At 44.8% G+C, this 19,431-nt stretch overlaps 15 non-coding genes across 15 annotated transcripts; all 15 read right to left on the bottom strand.

The window, feature by feature from the left end:
* Window positions 1-595: 595 nt before the first annotated feature.
* On the bottom strand, window positions 596-786 carry LOC141234019 (U2 spliceosomal RNA). Its single transcript, XR_012300042.1, has one exon. It is a non-coding gene; the product is annotated as a U2 spliceosomal RNA (small nuclear RNA).
* A 1,115-nt stretch (window positions 787-1,901) lies between these two features.
* On the bottom strand, window positions 1,902-2,092 carry LOC141234020 (U2 spliceosomal RNA). The gene has a single exon (XR_012300043.1). It is a non-coding gene; the product is annotated as a U2 spliceosomal RNA (small nuclear RNA).
* A 1,115-nt stretch (window positions 2,093-3,207) lies between these two features.
* LOC141234103 (U2 spliceosomal RNA) lies at window positions 3,208-3,398 on the bottom strand. The gene has a single exon (XR_012300111.1). It is a non-coding gene; the product is annotated as a U2 spliceosomal RNA (small nuclear RNA).
* A 1,115-nt stretch (window positions 3,399-4,513) lies between these two features.
* On the bottom strand, window positions 4,514-4,704 carry LOC141233958 (U2 spliceosomal RNA). Its single transcript, XR_012299983.1, has one exon. It is a non-coding gene; the product is annotated as a U2 spliceosomal RNA (small nuclear RNA).
* A 1,115-nt stretch (window positions 4,705-5,819) lies between these two features.
* On the bottom strand, window positions 5,820-6,010 carry LOC141233959 (U2 spliceosomal RNA). The gene has a single exon (XR_012299984.1). It is a non-coding gene; the product is annotated as a U2 spliceosomal RNA (small nuclear RNA).
* A 1,115-nt stretch (window positions 6,011-7,125) lies between these two features.
* On the bottom strand, window positions 7,126-7,316 carry LOC141233960 (U2 spliceosomal RNA). The gene has a single exon (XR_012299985.1). It is a non-coding gene; the product is annotated as a U2 spliceosomal RNA (small nuclear RNA).
* Window positions 7,317-8,431: 1,115 nt separating this feature from the next.
* LOC141233961 (U2 spliceosomal RNA) lies at window positions 8,432-8,622 on the bottom strand. The gene has a single exon (XR_012299986.1). It is a non-coding gene; the product is annotated as a U2 spliceosomal RNA (small nuclear RNA).
* Window positions 8,623-9,737: 1,115 nt separating this feature from the next.
* LOC141233962 (U2 spliceosomal RNA) lies at window positions 9,738-9,928 on the bottom strand. The gene has a single exon (XR_012299987.1). It is a non-coding gene; the product is annotated as a U2 spliceosomal RNA (small nuclear RNA).
* Window positions 9,929-11,043: 1,115 nt separating this feature from the next.
* LOC141233963 (U2 spliceosomal RNA) lies at window positions 11,044-11,234 on the bottom strand. Its single transcript, XR_012299988.1, has one exon. It is a non-coding gene; the product is annotated as a U2 spliceosomal RNA (small nuclear RNA).
* A 1,115-nt stretch (window positions 11,235-12,349) lies between these two features.
* Window positions 12,350-12,540, bottom strand: LOC141233985 (U2 spliceosomal RNA). Its single transcript, XR_012300009.1, has one exon. It is a non-coding gene; the product is annotated as a U2 spliceosomal RNA (small nuclear RNA).
* Window positions 12,541-13,654: 1,114 nt separating this feature from the next.
* Window positions 13,655-13,845, bottom strand: LOC141234056 (U2 spliceosomal RNA). The gene has a single exon (XR_012300077.1). It is a non-coding gene; the product is annotated as a U2 spliceosomal RNA (small nuclear RNA).
* A 1,103-nt stretch (window positions 13,846-14,948) lies between these two features.
* Window positions 14,949-15,139, bottom strand: LOC141233964 (U2 spliceosomal RNA). Its single transcript, XR_012299989.1, has one exon. It is a non-coding gene; the product is annotated as a U2 spliceosomal RNA (small nuclear RNA).
* A 1,118-nt stretch (window positions 15,140-16,257) lies between these two features.
* Window positions 16,258-16,448, bottom strand: LOC141233965 (U2 spliceosomal RNA). The gene has a single exon (XR_012299990.1). It is a non-coding gene; the product is annotated as a U2 spliceosomal RNA (small nuclear RNA).
* Window positions 16,449-17,566: 1,118 nt separating this feature from the next.
* Window positions 17,567-17,757, bottom strand: LOC141233966 (U2 spliceosomal RNA). The gene has a single exon (XR_012299991.1). It is a non-coding gene; the product is annotated as a U2 spliceosomal RNA (small nuclear RNA).
* Window positions 17,758-18,872: 1,115 nt separating this feature from the next.
* Window positions 18,873-19,063, bottom strand: LOC141233968 (U2 spliceosomal RNA). Its single transcript, XR_012299992.1, has one exon. It is a non-coding gene; the product is annotated as a U2 spliceosomal RNA (small nuclear RNA).
* Window positions 19,064-19,431: the final 368 nt, after the last annotated feature.

Raw genomic sequence — 19,431 nt, forward strand, 5'->3', positions numbered from 1 at the left:
ACAGAATGCCACAGACTAATCAACCAAACTTTTTGGGTTGGGTTCTCTTTTATAGTCTGCAGGCATTAAATGAAAGAAGTCAGTGTTCCAGCAGAAGGAGACAACGTTTCAGAAAAGGCATTGTAGCAAACCAAAAAAGAAATTTTAAGCGCAGCAGAGTAACCAGCGCACATACCTGTTAGCTCAGGTGAGTTTAAAAGGCTGCTGTTGATAACAAGGGCATTTGCTAAATAGATGGTGTGTGTGCAACAATATACTGAAAGGTCAATTATATTGTGCAGCTTATCTCACCACCTGTAGTTATTTAGGTGAAAGCTCCAAAATGCTTGCCTAATATGTCTGTTTATCCAAAAGGAAGTAAAAAGGGAGAGCTAGAAAGATAGCATTGCATCACATTACATGGCAATGCAATGCACAGTTGCTGAAGTTGAACCAAAATGAGCTTGTAATCTGGCTTCTGCAACTTTGAACATGAAAAATCCAATGAGGAGAAGAAAAACAAAGCCAAAGAGTCCATCCCAAAATCCGACAAACAAGCAAAATGAACAAAAAACATTGAATTCAATTCTTTCTGATTTTAGAAACTGCATTAAAGAAGGGGTGCACCGGTCCTGGAGATACTGCAATACCAGGTCAATGCGTGGAGTGGACAGAGCAAGCTCTTTTTCCATCTCCCTGTTCTAAAAATCCATTTAATATATGGTCCCCAGATAGGGGACTTATCAGATATTAAACTGATAAGAACAGATACTACACTTGATCTTAGCCAAAAGGCCGAGATGCGATAACCAGAATTGGTTTCAAACTACGGAGCCACCCAAGGATCCTGAAAAGTCCATTTGTGGAGATGAGCTCCTGGACTCCCGTTAAGAAGACATGTTGTCAACCTCTAGATCCCTTACATGCCTGCACTTTTCGGCTTGCTGCTGCTGCAATCCACGCGTTTTAGATCTGCATAACTCCACCTCTTTAAACACAGCACCTTCACCCCCTGCTGTTCCCACCCGCCTCAACACCGTTGGAAGGGAGGAGAACCAATTAAGGTGGGGGGTGGGGTGGAACGAGCAGCTGTCTACCCTTAGCAGGAGGGCTCCTGATTACATACCTCTCCTGCTGCTGCTGCTGCTGGCTGTCCAGCAGCAGACTGAAGGTGGCTGCTGCTGTGCACAGGTATATAAAGGCTCAGAGCCTATTATGACACGCGCAGCCAGCGTTCCATTGCCACATTCCATCTACTGCAGGCAGGATACCTGGCTGGCTGAATGTCGCTGAGAAGCTCACAGAGACCGCCATAAGCAACAGTTTAACAGAATGCCACAGACTAATCAACCAAACTTTTTGGGTTGGGTTCTCTTTTATAGTCTGCAGGCATTAAATGAAAGAAGTCAGTGTTCCAGCAGAAGGAGACAACGTTTCAGAAAAGGCATTGTAGCAAACCAAAAAAGAAATTTTAAGCGCAGCAGAGTAACCAGCGCACATACCTGTTAGCTCAGGTGAGTTTAAAAGGCTGCTGTTGATAACAAGGGCATTTGCTAAATAGATGGTGTGTGTGCAACAATATACTGAAAGGTCAATTATATTGTGCAGCTTATCTCACCACCTGTAGTTATTTAGGTGAAAGCTCCAAAATGCTTGCCTAATATGTCTGTTTATCCAAAAGGAAGTAAAAAGGGAGAGCTAGAAAGATAGCATTGCATCACATTACATGGCAATGCAATGCACAGTTGCTGAAGTTGAACCAAAATGAGCTTGTAATCTGGCTTCTGCAACTTTGAACATGAAAAATCCAATGAGGAGAAGAAAAACAAAGCCAAAGAGTCCATCCCAAAATCCGACAAACAAGCAAAATGAACAAAAAACATTGAATTCAATTCTTTCTGATTTTAGAAACTGCATTAAAGAAGGGGTGCACCGGTCCTGGAGATACTGCAATACCAGGTCAATGCGTGGAGTGGACAGAGCAAGCTCTTTTTCCATCTCCCTGTTCTAAAAATCCATTTAATATATGGTCCCCAGATAGGGGACTTATCAGATATTAAACTGATAAGAACAGATACTACACTTGATCTTAGCCAAAAGGCCGAGATGCGATAACCAGAATTGGTTTCAAACTACGGAGCCACCCAAGGATCCTGAAAAGTCCATTTGTGGAGATGAGCTCCTGGACTCCCGTTAAGAAGACATGTTGTCAACCTCTAGATCCCTTACATGCCTGCACTTTTCGGCTTGCTGCTGCTGCAATCCACGCGTTTTAGATCTGCATAACTCCACCTCTTTAAACACAGCACCTTCACCCCCTGCTGTTCCCACCCGCCTCAACACCGTTGGAAGGGAGGAGAACCAATTAAGGTGGGGGGTGGGGTGGAACGAGCAGCTGTCTACCCTTAGCAGGAGGGCTCCTGATTACATACCTCTCCTGCTGCTGCTGCTGCTGGCTGTCCAGCAGCAGACTGAAGGTGGCTGCTGCTGTGCACAGGTATATAAAGGCTCAGAGCCTATTATGACACGCGCAGCCAGCGTTCCATTGCCACATTCCATCTACTGCAGGCAGGATACCTGGCTGGCTGAATGTCGCTGAGAAGCTCACAGAGACCGCCATAAGCAACAGTTTAACAGAATGCCACAGACTAATCAACCAAACTTTTTGGGTTGGGTTCTCTTTTATAGTCTGCAGGCATTAAATGAAAGAAGTCAGTGTTCCAGCAGAAGGAGACAACGTTTCAGAAAAGGCATTGTAGCAAACCAAAAAAGAAATTTTAAGCGCAGCAGAGTAACCAGCGCACATACCTGTTAGCTCAGGTGAGTTTAAAAGGCTGCTGTTGATAACAAGGGCATTTGCTAAATAGATGGTGTGTGTGCAACAATATACTGAAAGGTCAATTATATTGTGCAGCTTATCTCACCACCTGTAGTTATTTAGGTGAAAGCTCCAAAATGCTTGCCTAATATGTCTGTTTATCCAAAAGGAAGTAAAAAGGGAGAGCTAGAAAGATAGCATTGCATCACATTACATGGCAATGCAATGCACAGTTGCTGAAGTTGAACCAAAATGAGCTTGTAATCTGGCTTCTGCAACTTTGAACATGAAAAATCCAATGAGGAGAAGAAAAGCAAAGCCAAAGAGTCCATCCCAAAATCCGACAAACAAGCAAAATGAACAAAAAACATTGAATTCAATTCTTTCTGATTTTAGAAACTGCATTAAAGAAGGGGTGCATCGGTCCTGGAGATACTGCAATACCAGGTCAATGCGTGGAGTGGACAGAGCAAGCTCTTTTTCCATCTCCCTGTTCTAAAAATCCATTTAATATATTGTCCCCAGATAGGGGACGTATCAGATATTAAACTGATAAGAACAGATACTACACTTGATCTTAGCCAAAAGGCCGAGAAGCGATAACCAGAATTGGTTTCAAACTACGGAGCCACCCAAGGATCCTGAAAAGTCCATTTGTGGAGATGAGCTCCTGGACTCCCGTTAAGAAGACATGTTGTCAACCTCTAGATCCCTTACATGCCTGCACTTTTCGGCTTGCTGCTGCTGCAATCCACGCGTTTTAGATCTGCATAACTCCACCTCTTTAAACACAGCACCTTCACCCCCTGCTGTTCCCACCCGCCTCAACACCGTTGGAAGGGAGGAGAACCAATTAAGGCGGGGGGTGGGGTGGAACGAGCAGCTGTCTACCCTTAGCAGGAGGGCTCCTGATTACATACCTCTCCTGCTGCTGCTGCTGCTGGCTGTCCAGCAGCAGACTGAAGGTGGCTGCTGCTGTGCACAGGTATATAAAGGCTCAGAGCCTATTATGACACGCGCAGCCAGCGTTCCATTGCCACATTCCATCTACTGCAGGCAGGATACCTGGCTGGCTGAATGTCGCTGAGAAGCTCACAGAGACCGCCATAAGCAACAGTTTAACAGAATGCCACAGACTAATCAACCAAACTTTTTGGGTTGGGTTCTCTTTTATAGTCTGCAGGCATTAAATGAAAGAAGTCAGTGTTCCAGCAGAAGGAGACAACGTTTCAGAAAAGGCATTGTAGCAAACCAAAAAAGAAATTTTAAGCGCAGCAGAGTAACCAGCGCACATACCTGTTAGCTCAGGTGAGTTTAAAAGGCTGCTGTTGATAACAAGGGCATTTGCTAAATAGATGGTGTGTGTGCAACAATATACTGAAAGGTCAATTATATTGTGCAGCTTATCTCACCACCTGTAGTTATTTAGGTGAAAGCTCCAAAATGCTTGCCTAATATGTCTGTTTATCCAAAAGGAAGTAAAAAGGGAGAGCTAGAAAGATAGCATTGCATCACATTACATGGCAATGCAATGCACAGTTGCTGAAGTTGAACCAAAATGAGCTTGTAATCTGGCTTCTGCAACTTTGAACATGAAAAATCCAATGAGGAGAAGAAAAGCAAAGCCAAAGAGTCCATCCCAAAATCCGACAAACAAGCAAAATGAACAAAAAACATTGAATTCAATTCTTTCTGATTTTAGAAACTGCATTAAAGAAGGGGTGCACCGGTCCTGGAGATACTGCAATACCAGGTCAATGCGTGGAGTGGACAGAGCAAGCTCTTTTTCCATCTCCCTGTTCTAAAAATCCATTTAATATATGGTCCCCAGATAGGGGACGTATCAGATATTAAACTGATAAGAACAGATACTACACTTGATCTTAGCCAAAAGGCCGAGAAGCGATAACCAGAATTGGTTTCAAACTACGGAGCCACCCAAGGATCCTGAAAAGTCCATTTGTGGAGATGAGCTCCTGGACTCCCGTTAAGAAGACATGTTGTCAACCTCTAGATCCCTTACATGCCTGCACTTTTCGGCTTGCTGCTGCTGCAATCCACGCGTTTTAGATCTGCATAACTCCACCTCTTTAAACACAGCACCTTCACCCCCTGCTGTTCCCACCCGCCTCAACACCGTTGGAAGGGAGGAGAACCAATTAAGGCGGGGGGTGGGGTGGAACGAGCAGCTGTCTACCCTTAGCAGGAGGGCTCCTGATTACATACCTCTCCTGCTGCTGCTGCTGCTGGCTGTCCAGCAGCAGACTGAAGGTGGCTGCTGCTGTGCACAGGTATATAAAGGCTCAGAGCCTATTATGACACGCGCAGCCAGCGTTCCATTGCCACATTCCATCTACTGCAGGCAGGATACCTGGCTGGCTGAATGTCGCTGAGAAGCTCACAGAGACCGCCATAAGCAACAGTTTAACAGAATGCCACAGACTAATCAACCAAACTTTTTGGGTTGGGTTCTCTTTTATAGTCTGCAGGCATTAAATGAAAGAAGTCAGTGTTCCAGCAGAAGGAGACAACGTTTCAGAAAAGGCATTGTAGCAAACCAAAAAAGAAATTTTAAGCGCAGCAGAGTAACCAGCGCACATACCTGTTAGCTCAGGTGAGTTTAAAAGGCTGCTGTTGATAACAAGGGCATTTGCTAAATAGATGGTGTGTGTGCAACAATATACTGAAAGGTCAATTATATTGTGCAGCTTATCTCACCACCTGTAGTTATTTAGGTGAAAGCTCCAAAATGCTTGCCTAATATGTCTGTTTATCCAAAAGGAAGTAAAAAGGGAGAGCTAGAAAGATAGCATTGCATCACATTACGTGGCAATGCAATGCACAGTTGCTGAAGTTGAACCAAAATGAGCTTGTAATCTGGCTTCTGCAACTTTGAACATGAAAAATCCAATGAGGAGAAGAAAAGCAAAGCCAAAGAGTCCATCCCAAAATCCGACAAACAAGCAAAATGAACAAAAAACATTGAATTCAATTCTTTCTGATTTTAGAAACTGCATTAAAGAAGGGGTGCACCGGTCCTGGAGATACTGCAATACCAGGTCAATGCGTGGAGTGGACAGAGCAAGCTCTTTTTCCATCTCCCTGTTCTAAAAATCCATTTAATATATGGTCCCCAGATAGGGGACGTATCAGATATTAAACTGATAAGAACAGATACTACACTTGATCTTAGCCAAAAGGCCGAGAAGCGATAACCAGAATTGGTTTCAAACTACGGAGCCACCCAAGGATCCTGAAAAGTCCATTTGTGGAGATGAGCTCCTGGACTCCCGTTAAGAAGACATGTTGTCAACCTCTAGATCCCTTACATGCCTGCACTTTTCGGCTTGCTGCTGCTGCAATCCACGCGTTTTAGATCTGCATAACTCCACCTCTTTAAACACAGCACCTTCACCCCCTGCTGTTCCCACCCGCCTCAACACCGTTGGAAGGGAGGAGAACCAATTAAGGCGGGGGGTGGGGTGGAACGAGCAGCTGTCTACCCTTAGCAGGAGGGCTCCTGATTACATACCTCTCCTGCTGCTGCTGCTGCTGGCTGTCCAGCAGCAGACTGAAGGTGGCTGCTGCTGTGCACAGGTATATAAAGGCTCAGAGCCTATTATGACACGCGCAGCCAGCGTTCCATTGCCACATTCCATCTACTGCAGGCAGGATACCTGGCTGGCTGAATGTCGCTGAGAAGCTCACAGAGACCGCCATAAGCAACAGTTTAACAGAATGCCACAGACTAATCAACCAAACTTTTTGGGTTGGGTTCTCTTTTATAGTCTGCAGGCATTAAATGAAAGAAGTCAGTGTTCCAGCAGAAGGAGACAACGTTTCAGAAAAGGCATTGTAGCAAACCAAAAAAGAAATTTTAAGCGCAGCAGAGTAACCAGCGCACATACCTGTTAGCTCAGGTGAGTTTAAAAGGCTGCTGTTGATAACAAGGGCATTTGCTAAATAGATGGTGTGTGTGCAACAATATACTGAAAGGTCAATTATATTGTGCAGCTTATCTCACCACCTGTAGTTATTTAGGTGAAAGCTCCAAAATGCTTGCCTAATATGTCTGTTTATCCAAAAGGAAGTAAAAAGGGAGAGCTAGAAAGATAGCATTGCATCACATTACATGGCAATGCAATGCACAGTTGCTGAAGTTGAACCAAAATGAGCTTGTAATCTGGCTTCTGCAACTTTGAACATGAAAAATCCAATGAGGAGAAGAAAAGCAAAGCCAAAGAGTCCATCCCCAAATCCGACAAACAAGCAAAATGAACAAAAAACATTGAATTCAATTCTTTCTGATTTTAGAAACTGCATTAAAGAAGGGGTGCACCGGTCCTGGAGATACTGCAATACCAGGTCAATGCGTGGAGTGGACAGAGCAAGCTCTTTTTCCATCTCCCTGTTCTAAAAATCCATTTAATATATGGTCCCCAGATAGGGGACGTATCAGATATTAAACTGATAAGAACAGATACTACACTTGATCTTAGCCAAAAGGCCGAGAAGCGATAACCAGAATTGGTTTCAAACTACGGAGCCACTCAAGGATCCTGAAAAGTCCATTTGTGGAGATGAGCTCCTGGACTCCCGTTAAGAAGACATGTTGTCAACCTCTAGATCCCTTACATGCCTGCACTTTTCGGCTTGCTGCTGCTGCAATCCACGCGTTTTAGATCTGCATAACTCCACCTCTTTAAACACAGCACCTTCACCCCCTGCTGTTCCCACCCGCCTCAACACCGTTGGAAGGGAGGAGAACCAATTAAGGCGGGGGGTGGGGTGGAACGAGCAGCTGTCTACCCTTAGCAGGAGGGCTCCTGATTACATACCTCTCCTGCTGCTGCTGCTGCTGGCTGTCCAGCAGCAGACTGAAGGTGGCTGCTGCTGTGCACAGGTATATAAAGGCTCAGAGCCTATTATGACACGCGCAGCCAGCGTTCCATTGCCACATTCCATCTACTGCAGGCAGGATACCTGGCTGGCTGAATGTCGCTGAGAAGCTCACAGAGACCGCCATAAGCAACAGTTTAACAGAATGCCACAGACTAATCAACCAAACTTTTTGGGTTGGGTTCTCTTTTATAGTCTGCAGGCATTAAATGAAAGAAGTCAGTGTTCCAGCAGAAGGAGACAACGTTTCAGAAAAGGCATTGTAGCAAACCAAAAAAGAAATTTTAAGCGCAGCAGAGTAACCAGCGCACATACCTGTTAGCTCAGGTGAGTTTAAAAGGCTGCTGTTGATAACAAGGGCATTTGCTAAATAGATGGTGTGTGTGCAACAATATACTGAAAGGTCAATTATATTGTGCAGCTTATCTCACCACCTGTAGTTATTTAGGTGAAAGCTCCAAAATGCTTGCCTAATATGTCTGTTTATCCAAAAGGAAGTAAAAAGGGAGAGCTAGAAAGATAGCATTGCATCACATTACATGGCAATGCAATGCACAGTTGCTGAAGTTGAACCAAAATGAGCTTGTAATCTGGCTTCTGCAACTTTGAACATGAAAAATCCAATGGGGAGAAGAAAAGCAAAGCCAAAGAGTCCATCCCAAAATCCGACAAACAAGCAAAATGAACAAAAAACATTGAATTCAATTCTTTCTGATTTTAGAAACTGCATTAAAGAAGGGGTGCACCGGTCCTGGAGATACTGCAATACCAGGTCAATGCGTGGAGTGGACAGAGCAAGCTCTTTTTCCATCTCCCTGTTCTAAAAATCCATTTAATATATGGTCCCCAGATAGGGGACGTATCAGATATTAAACTGATAAGAACAGATACTACACTTGATCTTAGCCAAAAGGCCGAGAAGCGATAACCAGAATTGGTTTCAAACTACGGAGCCACCCAAGGATCCTGAAAAGTCCATTTGTGGAGATGAGCTCCTGGACTCCCGTTAAGAAGACATGTTGTCAACCTCTAGATCCCTTACATGCCTGCACTTTTCGGCTTGCTGCTGCTGCAATCCACGCGTTTTAGATCTGCATAACTCCACCTCTTTAAACACAGCACCTTCACCCCCTGCTGTTCCCACCCACCTCAACACTGTTGGAAGGGAGGAGAACCAATTAAGGCGGGGGGTGGGGTGGAACGAGCAGCTGTCTACCCTTAGCAGGAGGGCTCCTGATTACATACCTCTCCTGCTGCTGCTGCTGCTGGCTGTCCAGCAGCAGACTGAAGGTGGCTGCTGCTGTGCACAGGTATATAAAGGCTCAGAGCCTATTATGACACGCGCAGCCAGCGTTCCATTGCCACATTCCATCTACTGCAGGCAGGATACCTGGCTGGCTGAATGTCGCTGAGAAGCTCACAGAGACCGCCATAAGCAACAGTTTAACAGAATGCCACAGACTAATCAACCAAACTTTTTGGGTTGGGTTCTCTTTTATAGTCTGCAGGCATTAAATGAAAGAAGTCAGTGTTCCAGCAGAAGGAGACAACGTTTCAGAAAAGGCATTATAGCAAACCAAAAAAGAAATTTTAAGTGCAGCAGAGTAACCAGCGCACATACCTGTTAGCTCAGGTGAGTTTAAAAGGCTGCTGTTGATAACAAGGGCATTTGCTAAATAGATGGTGTGTGTGCAACAATATACTGAAAGGTCAATTATATTGTGCAGCTTATCTCACCACCTGTAGTTATTTAGGTGAAAGCTCCAAAATGCTTGCCTAATATGTCTGTTTATCCAAAAGGAAGTAAAAAGGGAGAGGTAGAAAGATAGCATTGCATCACATTACATGGCAATGCAATGCACAGTTGCTGAAGTTGAACCAAAATGAGCTTGTAATCTGGCTTCTGCAACTTTGAACATGAAAAATCCAATGAGGAGAAGAAAAGCAAAGCCAAAGAGTCCATCCCAAAATCCGACAAACAAGCAAAATGAACAAAAAACATTGAATTCAATTCTTTCTGATTTTAGAAACTGCATTAAAGAAGGGGTGCACCGGTCCTGGAGATACTGCAATACCAGGTCAATGCGTGGAGTGGACAGAGCAAGCTCTTTTTCCATCTCCCTGTTCTAAAAATCCATTTAATATATGGTCCCCAGATAGGGGACGTATCAGATATTAAACTGATAAGAACAGATACTACACTTGATCTTAGCCAAAAGGCCGAGAAGCGATAACCAGAATTGGTTTCAAACTACGGAGCCACCCAAGGATCCTGAAAAGTCCATTTGTGGAGATGAGCTCCTGGACTCCCGTTAAGAAGACATGTTGTCAACCTCTAGATCCCTTACATGCCTGCACTTTTCGGCTTGCTGCTGCTGCAATCCACGCGTTTTAGATCTGCATAACTCCACCTCTTTAAACACTGCACCTTCACCCCCTGCTGTTCCCACCCGCCTCAACACCGTTGGAAGGGAGGAGAACCAATTAAGGCGGGGGGTGGGGTGGAACGAGCAGCTGTCTACCCTTAGCAGGAGGGCTCCTGATTACATACCTCTCCTGCTGCTGCTGCTGCTGGCTGTCCAGCAGCAGACTGAAGGTGGCTGCTGCTGTGCACAGGTATATAAAGGCTCAGAGCCTATTATGACACGCGCAGCCAGCGTTCCATTGCCACATTCCATCTACTGCAGGCAGGATACCTGGCTGGCTGAATGTCGCTGAGAAGCTCACAGAGACCGCCATAAGCAACAGTTTAACAGAATGCCACAGACTAATCAACCAAACTTTTTGGGTTGGGTTCTCTTTTATAGTCTGCAGGCATTAAATGAAAGAAGTCAGTGTTCCAGCAGAAGGAGACAACGTTTCAGAAAAGGCATTGTAGCAAACCAAAAAAGAAATTTTAAGCGCAGCAGAGTAACCAGCGCACATACCTGTTAGCTCAGGTGAGTTTAAAAGGCTGCTGTTGATAACAAGGGAATTTGCTAAATAGATGGTGTGTGTGCAACAATATACTGAAAGGTCAATTATATTGTGCAGCTTATCTCACCACCTGTAGTTATTTAGGTGAAAGCTCCAAAATGCTTGCCTAATATGTCTGTTTATCCAAAAGGAAGTAAAAAGGGAGAGCTAGAAAGATAGCATTGCATCACATTACATGGCAATGCAATGCACAGTTGCTGAAGTTGAACCAAAATGAGCTTGTAATCTGGCTTCTGCAACTTTGAACATGAAAAATCCAATGAGGAGAAGAAAAGCAAAGCCAAAGAGTCCATCCCAAAATCCGACAAACAAGCAAAATGAACAAAAAGCATTGAATTCAATTCTTTCTGATTTTAGAAACTGCATTAAAGAAGGGGTGCACCGGTCCTGGAGATACTGCAATACCAGGTCAATGCGTGGAGTGGACAGAGCAAGCTCTTTTTCCATCTCCCTGTTCTAAAAATCCATTTAATATATGGTCCCCAGATAGGGGACGTATCAGATATTAAACTGATAAGAACAGATACTACACTTGATCTTAGCCAAAAGGCCGAGAAGCGATAACCAGAATTGGTTTCAAACTACGGAGCCACCCAAGGATCCTGAAAAGTCCATTTGTGGAGATGAGCTCCTGGACTCCCGTTAAGAAGACATGTTGTCAACCTCTAGATCCCTTACATGCCTGCACTTTTCGGCTTGCTGCTGCTGCAATCCACGCGTTTTAGATCTGCATAACTCCACCTCTTTAAACACAGCACCTTCACCCCCTGCTGTTCCCATCCGCTTCAACACCGTTGGAAGGGAGGAGAACCAATTAAGGCGGGGGGTGGGGTGGAACGAGCAGCTGTCTACCCTTAGCAGGAGGGCTCCTGATTACATACCTCTCCTGCTGCTGCTGCTGCTGGCTGTCCAGCAGCAGACTGAAGGTGGCTGCTGCTGTGCACAGGTATATAAAGGCTCAGAGCCTATTATGACACGCGCAGCCAGCGTTCCATTGCCACATTCCATCTACTGCAGGCAGGATACCTGGCTGGCTGAATGTCGCTGAGAAGCTCACAGAGACCGCCATAAGCAACAGTTTAACAGAATGCCACAGACTAATCAACCAAACTTTTTGGGTTGGGTTCTCTTTTATAGTCTGCAGGCATTAAATGAAAGAAGTCAGTGTTCCAGCAGAAGGAGACAACGTTTCAGAAAAGGCATTGTAGCAAACCAAAAAAGAAATTTTAAGCGCAGCAGAGTAACCAGCGCACATACCTGTTAGCTCAGGTGAGTTTAAAAGGCTGCTGTTGATAACAAGGGCATTTGCTAAATAGATGGTGTGTGTGCAACAATATACTGAAAGGTCAATTATATTGTGCAGCTTATCTCACCACCTGTAGTTATTTAGGTGAAAGCTCCAAAATGCTTGCCTAATATGTCTGTTTATCCAAAAGGAAGTAAAAAGGGAGAGCTAGAAAGATAGCATTGCATCACATTACATGGCAATGCAATGCACAGTTGCTGAAGTTGAACCAAAATGAGCTTGTAATCTGGCTTCTGCAACTTTGAACATGAAAAATCCAATGAGGAGAAGAAAAGCAAAGCCAAAGAGTCCATCCCAAAATCCGACAAACAAGCAAAATGAACAAAAAACATTGAATTCAATTCTTTCTGATTTTAGAAACTGCATTAAAGAAGGGGTGCATCGGTCCTGGAGATACTGCAATACCAGGTCAATGCGTGGAGTGGACAGAGCAAGCTCTTTTTCCATCTCCCTGTTCTAAAAATCCATTTAATATATGGTCCCCAGATAGGGGACGTATCAGATATTAAACTGATAAGAACAGATACTACACTTGATCTTAGCCAAAAGGCCGAGAAGCGATAACCAGAATTGGTTTCAAACTACGGAGCCACCCAAGGATCCTGAAAAGTCCATTTGTGGAGATGAGCTCCTGGACTCCCGTTAAGAAGACATGTTGCCAACCTCTAGATCCCTTACATGCCTGCACTTTTCGGCTTGCTGCTGCTGCAATCCACGCGTTTTAGATCTGCATAACTCCACCTCTTTAAACACAGCACCTTCACCCCCTGCTGTTCCCACCCGCCTCAACACCGTTGGAAGGGAGGAGAACCAATTAAGGCGGGGGTGGGGTGGAACGAGCAGCTGTCTACCCTTAGCAGGAGGGCTCCTGATTACATACCTCTCCTGCTGCTGCTGCTGCTGGCTGTCCAGCAGCAGACTGAAGGTGGCTGCTGCTGTGCACAGGTATATAAAGGCTCAGAGCCTATTATGACACGCGCAGCCAGCGTTCCATTGCCACATTCCATCTACTGCAGGCAGGATACCTGGCTGGCTGAATGTCGCTGAGAAGCTCACAGAGACCGCCATAAGCAACAGTTTAACAGAATGCCACAGACTAATCAACCAAACTTTTTGGGTTGGGTTCTCTTTTATAGTCTGCAGGCATTAAATGAAAGAAGTCAGTGTTCCAGCAGAAGGAGACAACGTTTCAGAAAAGGCATTGTAGCAAACCAAAAAAGAAATTTTAAGCGCAGCAGAGTAACCAGCGCACATACCTGTTAGCTCAGGTGAGTTTAAAAGGCTGCTGTTGATAACAAGGGCATTTGCTAAATAGATGGTGTGTGTGCAACAATATACTGAAAGGTCAATTATATTGTGCAGCTTATCTCACCACCTGTAGTTATTTAGGTGAAAGCTCCAAAATGCTTGCCTAATATGTCTGTTTATCCAAAAGGAAGTAAAAAGGGAGAGCTAGAAAGATAGCATTGCATCACATTACATGGCAATGCAATGCACAGTTGCTGAAGTTGAACCAAAATGAGCTTGTAATCTGGCTTCTGCAACTTTGAACATGAAAAATCCAATGAGGAGAAGAAAAACAAAGCCAAAGAGTCCATCCCAAAATCCGACAAACAAGCAAAATGAACAAAAAACATTGAATTCAATTCTTTCTGATTTTAGAAACTGCATTAAAGAAGGGGTGCACCGGTCCTGGAGATACTGCAATACCAGGTCAATGCGTGGAGTGGACAGAGCAAGCTCTTTTTCCATCTCCCTGTTCTAAAAATCCATTTAATATATGGTGCCCAGATAGGGGACGTCTCAGATATTAAACTGATAAGAACAGATACTACACTTGATCTTAGCCAAAAGGCCGAGAAGCGATAACCAGAATTGGTTTCAAACTACGGAGCCACCCAAGGATCCTGAAAAGTCCATTTGTGGAGATGAGCTCCTGGACTCCCGTTAAGAAGACATGTTGTCAACCTCTAGATCCCTTACATGCCTGCACTTTTCGGCTTGCTGCTGCTGCAATCCACGCGTTTTAGATCTGCATAACTCCACCTCTTTAAACACAGCACCTTCACCCCCTGCTGTCCCCACCCGCCTCAACACCGTTGGAAGGGAGGAGAACCAATTAAGGCGGGGGGTGGGGTGGAACGAGCAGCTGTCTACCCTTAGCAGGAGGGCTCCTGATTACATACCTCTCCTGCTGCTGCTGCTGGCTGTCCAGCAGCAGACTGAAGGTGGCTGCTGCTGTGCACAGGTATATAAAGGCTCAGAGCCTATTATGACACGCGCAGCCAGCGTTCCATTGCCACATTCCATCTACTGCAGGCAGGATACCTGGCTGGCTGGAGAAGCTCACAGAGACCGCCATAAGCAACAGTTTAACAGAATGCCACAGACTAATCAACCAAACTTTTTGGGTTGGGTTCTCTTTTATAGTCTGCAGGCATTAAATGAAAGAAGTCAGTGTTCCAGCAGAAGGAGACAACGTTTCAGAAAAGGCATTGTAGCAAACCAAAAAAGAAATTTTAAGCGCAGCAGAGTAACCAGCGCACATACCTGTTAGCTCAGGTGAGTTTAAAAGGCTGCTGTTGATAACAAGGGCATTTGCTAAATAGATGGTGTGTGTGCAACAATATACTGAAAGGTCAATTATATTGTGCAGCTTATCTCACCACCTGTAGTTATTTAGGTGAAAGCTCCAAAATGCTTGCCTAATATGTCTGTTTATCCAAAAGGAAGTAAAAAGGGAGAGCTAGAAAGATAGCATTGCATCACATTACATGGCAATGCAATGCACAGTTGCTGAAGTTGAACCAAAATGAGCTTGTAATCTGGCTTCTGCAACTTTGAACATGAAAAATCCAATGAGGAGAAGAAAAGCAAAGCCAAAGAGTCCATCCCCAAATCCGACAAACAAGCAAAATGAACAAAAAACATTGAATTCAATTCTTTCTGATTTTAGAAACTGCATTAAAGAAGGGGTGCACCGGTCCTGGAGATACTGCAATACCAGGTCAATGCGTGGAGTGGACAGAGCAAGCTCTTTTTCCATCTCCCTGTTCTAAAAATCCATTTAATATATGGTCCCCAGATAGGGGACGTATCAGATATTAAACTGATAAGAACAGATACTACACTTGATCTTAGCCAAAAGGCCGAGAAGCGATAACCAGAATTGGTTTCAAACTACGGAGCCACTCAAGGATCCTGAAAAGTCCATTTGTGGAGATGAGCTCCTGGACTCCCGTTAAGAAGACATGTTGTCAACCTCTAGATCCCTTACATGCCTGCACTTTTCGGCTTGCTGCTGCTGCAATCCACGCGTTTTAGATCTGCATAACTCCACCTCTTTAAACACAGCACCTTCACCCCCTGCTGTTCCCACCCGCCTCAACACCGTTGGAAGGGAGGAGAACCAATTAAGGCGGGGGGTGGGGTGGAACGAGCAGCTGTCTACCCTTAGCAGGAGGGCTCCTGATTACATACCTCTCCTGCTGCTGCTGCTGCTGCTGGCTGTCCAGCAGCAGACTGAAGGTGGCTGCTGCTGTGCACAGGTATATAAAGGCTCAGAGCCTATTATGACACGCGCAGCCAGCGTTCCATTGCCACATTCCATCTACTGCAGGCAGGATACCTGGCTGGCTGAATGTCGCTGAGAAGCTCACAGAGACCGCCATAAGCAACAGTTTAACAGAATGCCACAGACTAATCAACCAAACTTTTTGGGTTGGGTTCTCTTTTATAGTCTGCAGGCATTAAATGAAAGAAGTCAGTGTTCCAGCAGAAGGAGACAACGTTTCAGAAAAGGCATTGTAGCAAACCAAAAAAGAAATTTTAAGCGCAGCAGAGTAACCAGCGCACATACCTGTTAGCTCAGGTGAGTTTAAAAGGCTGCTGTTGATAACAAGGGCATTTGCTAAATAGATGGTGTGTGTGCAACAATATACTGAAAGGTCAATTATATTGTGCAGCTTATCTCACCACCTGTAGTTATTTAGGTGAAAGCTCCAAAATGCTTGCCTAATATGTCTGTTTATCCAAAAGGAAGTAAAAAGGGAGAGCTAGAAAGATAGCATTGCATCACATTACATGGCAATGCAATGCACAGTTGCTGAAGTTGAACCAAAATGAGCTTGTAATCTGGCTTCTGCAACTTTGAACATGAAAAATCCAATGAGGAGAAGAAAAGCAAAGCCAAAGAGTCCATCCCAAAATCCGACAAACAAGCAAAATGAACAAAAAACATTGAATTCAATTCTTTCTGATTTTAGAAACTGCATTAAAGAAGGGGTGCACCGGTCCTGGAGATACTGCAATACCAGGTCAATGCGTGGAGTGGACAGAGCAAGCTCTTTTTCCATCTCCCTGTTCTAAAAATCCATTTAATATATGGTCCCCAGATAGGGGACGTATCAGATATTAAACTGATAAGAACAGATACTACACTTGATCTTAGCCAAAAGGCCGAGAAGCGATAACCAGAATTGGTTTCAAACTACGGAGCCACCCAAGGATCCTGAAAAGTCCATTTGTGGAGATGAGCTCCTGGACTCCCGTTAAGAAGACATGTTGTCAACCTCTAGATCCCTTACATGCCTGCACTTTTCGGCTTGCTGCTGCTGCTGCAATCCACGCGTTTTAGATCTGCATAACTCCACCTCTTTAAACACAGCACCTTCACCCCCTGCTGTTTCCACCCGCCTCAACACCGTTGGAAGGGAGGAGAACCAATTAAGGCGGGGGGTGGGGTGGAACGAGCAGCTGTCTACCCTTAGCAGGAGGGCTCCTGATTACATACCTCTCCTGCTGCTGCTGCTGCTGGCTGTCCAGCAGCAGACTGAAGGTGGCTGCTGCTGTGCACAGGTATATAAAGGCTCAGAGCCTATTATGACACGCGCAGCCAGCGTTCCATTGCCACATTCCATCTACTGCAGGCAGGATACCTGGCTGGCTGAATGTCGCTGAGAAGCTCACAGAGACCGCCATAAGCAACAGTTTAACAGAATGCCACAGACTAATCAACCAAACTTTTTGGGTTGGGTTCTCTTTTATAGTCTGCAGGCATTAAATGAAAGAAGTCAGTGTTCCAGCAGAAGGAGACAACGTTTCAGAAAAGGCATTGTAGCAAACCAAAAAAGAAATTTTAAGCGCAGCAGAGTAACCAGCGCACATACCTGTTAGCTCAGGTGAGTTTAAAAGGCTGCTGTTGATAACAAGGGCATTTGCTAAATAGATGGTGTGTGTGCAACAATATACTGAAAGGTCAATTATATTGTGCAGCTTATCTCACCACCTGTAGTTATTTAGGTGAAAGCTCCAAAATGCTTGCCTAATATGTCTGTTTATCCAAAAGGAAGTAAAAAGGGAGAGCTAGAAAGATAGCATTGCATCACATTACATGGCAATGCAATGCACAGTTGCTGAAGTTGAACCAAAATGAGCTTGTAATCTGGCTTTTGCAACTTTGAACATGAAAAATCCAATGAGGAGAAGAAAAGCAAAGCCAAAGAGTCCATCCCAAAATCCGACAAACAAGCAAAATGAACAAAAAACATTGAATTCAATTCTTTCTGATTTTAGAAACTGCATTAAAGAAGGGGTGCACCGGTCCTGGAGATACTGCAATACCAGGTCAATGCGTGGAGTGGACAGAGCAAGCTCTTTTTCCATCTCCCTGTTCTAAAAATCCATTTAATATATGGTCCCCAGATAGGGGACGTATCAGATATTAAACTGATAAGAACAGATACTACACTTGATCTTAGCCAAAAGGCCGAGAAGCGATAACCAGAATTGGTTTCAAACTACGGAGCCACCCAAGGATCCTGAAAAGTCCATTTGTGGAGATGAGCTCCTGGACTCCCGTTAAGAAGACATGTTGTCAACCTCTAGATCCCTTACATGCCTGCACTTTTCGGCTTGCTGCTGCTGCAATCCACGCGTTTTAGATCTGCATAACTCCACCTCTTTAAACACAGCACCTTCACCCCCTGCTGTTCCCACCCGCCTCAACACCGTTGGAAGGGAGGAGAACCAATTAAGGCGGGGGGTGGGGTGGAATGAGCAGCTGTCTACCCTTAGCAGGAGGGCTCCTGATTACATACCTCTCCTGCTGCTGCTGCTGCTGGCTGTCCAGCAGCAGACTGAAGGTGGCTGCTGCTGTGCACAGGTATATAAAGGCTCAGAGCCTATTATGACACGCGCAGCCAGCGTTCCATTGCCACATTCCATCTACTGCAGGCAGGATACCTGGCTGGCAGAATGTCGCTGAGAAGCTCACAGAGACCGCCATAAGCAACAGTTTAACAGAATGCCACAGACTAATCAACCAAACTTTTTGGGTTGGGTTCTCTTTTATAGTCTGCAGGCATTAAATGAAAGAAGTCAGTGTTCCAGCAGAAGGAGACAACGTTTCAGAAAAGGCATTGTAGCAAACCAAAAAAGAAATTTTAAGCGCAGCAGAGTAACCAGCGCACATACCTGTTAGCTCAGGTGAGTTTAAAAGGCTGCTGTTGATAACAAGGGCATTTGCTAAATAGATGGTGTGTGTGCAACAATATACTGAAAGGTCAATTATATTGTGCAGCTTATCTCACCACCTGTAGTTATTTAGGTGAAAGCTCCAAAATGCTTGCCTAATATGTCTGTTTATCCAAAAGGAAGTAAAAAGGGAGAGCTAGAAAGATAGCATTGCATCACATTACATGGCAATGCAATGCACAGTTGCTGAAGTTGAACCAAAATGAGCTTGTAATCTGGCTTCTGCAACTTTGAACATGAAAAATCCAATGAGGAGAAGAAAAGCAAAGCCAAAGAGTCCATCCCAAAATCCGACAAACAAGCAAAATGAACAAAAAACATTGAATTCAATTCTTTCTGATTTTAGAAACTGCATTAAAGAAGGGGTGCACCGGTCCTGGAGATACTGCAATACCAGGTCAATGCGTGGAGTGGACAGAGCAAGCTCTTTTTCCATCTCCCTGTTCTAAAAATCCATTTAATATATGGTCCCCAGATAGGGGACGTATCAGATATTAAACTGATAAGAACAGATACTACACTTGATCTTAGCCAAAAGGCCGAGAAGCGATAACCAGAATTGGTTTCAAACTATGGAGCCACCCAAGGATCCTGAAAAGTCCATTTGTGGAGATGAGCTCCTGGACTCCCGTTAAGAAGACATGTTGTCAACCTCTAGATCCCTTACATGCCTGCACTTTTCGGCTTGCTGCTGCTGCAATCCACGCGTTTTAGATCTGCATAACTCCACCTCTTTAAACACAGCACCTTCACCCCCTGCTGTTCCCACCCGCCTCAACACCGTTGGAAGGGAGGAGAACCAATTAAGGCGGGGGGTGGGGTGGAACGAGCAGCTGTCTACCCTTAGCAGGAGGGCTCCTGATTACATACCTCTCCTGCTGCTGCTGCTGCTGGCTGTCCAGCAGCAGACTGAAGGTGG

This window comes from Phyllobates terribilis, unplaced genomic scaffold, assembly GCF_046119375.1.
Source record: "Phyllobates terribilis strain yellow unplaced genomic scaffold, ASM4611937v1 Scaffold_629__1_contigs__length_933511, whole genome shotgun sequence".
In the NCBI taxonomy this organism is placed as follows: domain Eukaryota; kingdom Metazoa; phylum Chordata; class Amphibia; order Anura; family Dendrobatidae; genus Phyllobates; species Phyllobates terribilis.